Here is a 3,968-nt window from a genome sequence, read left to right as displayed (position 1 = left end):
CTCTGGGCATTCTACCTAACATAAATGAAACAGTCCTCTTTGGATTTAGGGTTCTCACGGAAGGACTTGATGATGATGGTCACGTAGACTTCTGCCTTTTAATCCATCCATCATTGTTGGAGCATCATGAAGCTTTGAGTAGGTGGAGGTGAAACAGAAAAAGAGAGTAGGGGTCAGTACGGATTTTAGAGCCACCATAAGTAATTATTATGAGGAAATTGAACATACAGGGTATCAGGATTAAGTTAAATTAAGTTAAATTGAAGTTATAAAAAGGCCATGTGTTTTAATTTTTAATGTGTTTTCAGCAGTGTTTTAAACTGCTCTACTGTATGAGCCTGGCGAATTCCTATTGGTAGGCTATTCCAGATTTTTTTTGTGCATAGCAGCAGAAGGCCGCCTCACCACTTCTTTTAAGTTTTGTTCTTGGAATACTAAGGAGACACTCATTCGAGGATCTAAGGTTACGATTTAGAATATAAGGTGTCAGACATTGCGATATATAAGATGGGGCGAGATTATTTAAGGCTTTATAAACCATAAGCAGAATTTTAAAGTCAATCCTGAATGACACAGGTAACCAGTGTAGTGACATCAAAACTGGAGTAATGTGCTCAGATTTTCTTTTCCTAGTTAGGATTCTAGCAGCTGCATTCTGCACTAGTTGCAAATGATTTATGTCTTTCTTGGGTAGTCCTGAGAGGAGTGCGTTACAGTAATCTAGTCGACTGAAAACAAATGCGTGAACTAATTTCTCAGCATCTTTCAGTGATATAAGAGGTCTAACTTTACTTATGTTTCTTAAGTGAAAAAATGCTGTCCTAGTGATCTGTAATAATAAGTTAATAAGTTAAACAACAATAACAATAAGCAGATGAAGAAATTTTGTTTAAAATTAATACAAAGAAAACAAAGGAAAAATAGAAATACTAAGAAAAAATGGCAAGCAAAACAAGATTCAACTCCCACCCAAGCGAAAACAAAGAAAAGAGATAAAAAAAAGAAATTTACATATAATAGAATAATTAAACCCCTTATCATTCGGGGTCATTTTTGCTAAATCGCTTGTAATTCGACCTCTCCAAATTAGAATCATTGCTGTTATTGAACTATCTGGAGTATAAACACATGTTTGGTCTCTTTGTAAAGGTAACATTCTCTAGTTTCACCCTTAGTAGTCAGAATCACTGTAGGTGTGACTGATCAAAAGTTATGCACATTAGAACTCACAAAAAAACCGAATTTTTTTGTTCTCGCCTAAGTTTTTTTTATGAAAATAAAGGTAAATAAAGCTGCAGTAGGTAGGTGGGGACAGAAACACACTATGTACCAACAGAATAACTTGTTGACTACTCAAATTTCAAATTTGAAAAGAATACCTGTAAAAATGACATTTTTTACACCAGTTTTTATGTGGGCATGCCCAGGGGCTTTTTAGAGGGACCATTATCCACATTTTGGAACATATGGAAAACTTTTGAATGCTTCAACCCACATATATCAATGAGGGCTCTACTGAAAGCTTACACCTAAAGGAATCTATATCTACACACAGTGTCACTCTATTAGTTATGGAAATTCATGTTCCATAATAAAAACAATAAAAAATACACATTTCTATGTAAAAATAGTCAATACAAGTTATGGGCCAAAAATATATTTATATTTTTATTTTTACTTTTTTTTATAAAATGCACACAAACTATATATATTTCTTTTACAAACTGTTACAACACAGCTCAGCGTTTTTCCATGTGCCACTTGATGGCAGCAATCACTAGCAAGCAGAAAGCACAAGGGCGTGGCACGCCGCTCTCTGCCATTACATGTCCCCTGTACCGGTTGAATACTTTCGCAATGCGTACATGCATCTATTATTTAATCGAGCGTTTATTTACGTTTAAACTTCTACTTTTATTCATATTTAAAATGTGAAAAAACTTGGCGAAATCACAATAAACAACCACGCACCAACTCTGCAGACTGGCACAAATGCCACCTTCACGCAGCTCCGATCGTTTTGTTTACAAGTTAGTATGGCAAGTTACATATCAAAATGCTCGGCTGCTCATTGGCTGTAAGTTTTGAGTGTCAGTCACAGTGTCCAATCAAACTGGTAGATTCTACCAGAGTTCAGAGCTATACGTCACCCTGCTAGCTTTCTCTGACACTGGTTGGCTATACGAGGTGCCAGTCAACCCCAGACCCGTCGTAATTGGCCAACTTAGGTGTCTTTCGGAAGCTAACACTTCCGTGTTTCATGCGGTAGCATGGTTATCGCCGACAGAAACAAATTACGTATAATATGAGCAATATAAGTGAAAAAAAATTACGTAGGTGGTCTCAAGTTATGAAACGTTTTCTGGAGTTTTTGTCCCTTTGAGAATATATCGTGTGTTTTGGACCTAAATCGTTTTACTGGATTATATTCGCTGGAGCCTTACGGACACAATGGGATCAATACTGCTCGGAAATATTGATGTTTGACTTGCAGGGGGTCTTCAAAGGTAGGCACAGTCAACTCTTAAAAGTATGTACTTCTCTGTAAAAAAGGCTTTAGTGTCAGTGCTGTGGTTGTTATGTGTCAAAATGGTTTATATCATCGGAAAGACGAGACTTTGAAGTTTCATTTGATGGGTAGGGTGTCGAGATGCATGGCAGATGGGCATGCACACATTACTGTAACGTTTTTAAAACGCTGTTATGTCCCGGGACCGGCACGTGTGCGTGTTAAGAGGTATATTAATGGCATAAAAGAGTTAATCACAGGCCCTGAAAGCCAACTGTAAAATAACATAATTTAATTATTGAAATAATCTGAGTGTGTTTTATTTAAATGGACTGAATTGTCTGGATTACTACATAGTTGTTTAGTCCATGCAAATATATTGGGGCCAAACCTGAATCTCTTCAGTGTAATAAACAGACAATCCTATTCAGCTCAATCAAATGAATTTTTCTTCATCCAAAGAAAGTGACTTCTGGCATGTCAAATTTTGTAGGTATGTTACATTAAACAGGTGCCTAGGGTTTGATTGTCTACCTTTAATAATAATAATAATAATAATAATAATAATAATAATAATAATAATAATTGTGTAACATTGCTGAAGGAAACACTATCCCAGTTCTTCTAACTAAGACTTTCACTAGTATCTTAACATTATTATTCAGTAGTGAAATTGGTCTGTATGATGCACATTGTAGTACGTCTTTATCTTTCTTTGAAAAAACAGTTATTAATGCTTGACAGAATGTCTAGGGTAGAATTTTTTCCTTTAGCTTATATGAATGGTGTTAATAATAATGTAGCCAACTTACTTGAATTAAATTTTTTATGAAATTCTTCAGGATAGCAATTTGGGCCTGCAGCTTTCCCACTCTGTAGTGTGTTTATGGTATCCTGTATTTTTAAAAGTGTCAGTGTTTTTTTAGTTCTTCTACATCTCCTTTACACTGAGAATAATATAAGGACTTATAGCACTCAATAAATGTGTCAGTTATCTCTTTATGCTCCCTAATTTTATTTCCAATTGCATTGGTAATGCATTGCAATCTTTCTGCTTAGGCATTTGTTGAACTAGAATCTTATTAGCATTCTCTCCATAATTCTCTCCATATTCATATAATGATGTCACAATTTAAAAATAAGCTGATCAAGTTTGTCTTGTTGTCAGGAGATTAAATTCTGATTCTAAAGCCTGTCATTTCTTATAAAGAACCAAGGTATCCAGCAGGGCTGTAAAGGAAAACTCCACTGTCCATGATTCCCTGCTGGCATTTGGGGCACCTCCATACTGCAGGGATGGCTCCACCTGGCAGCCTGGGGGTATTGGACGGGATGACTGGCCGGCCATATTCCACAGTAGTGTATAATGATACAGCCTCCAAAATAATAGAAACGTGGTCAGAGATAACAATAACAATTGGACTGGTCTGCCAATACTGATACTCTGTGTAAGAAAGGA

This window comes from Polypterus senegalus, chromosome 5 (genome assembly GCF_016835505.1).
Source record: "Polypterus senegalus isolate Bchr_013 chromosome 5, ASM1683550v1, whole genome shotgun sequence".
NCBI lineage: Eukaryota > Metazoa > Chordata > Cladistia > Polypteriformes > Polypteridae > Polypterus > Polypterus senegalus.
This window is presented reverse-complemented; position numbering follows the sequence as displayed.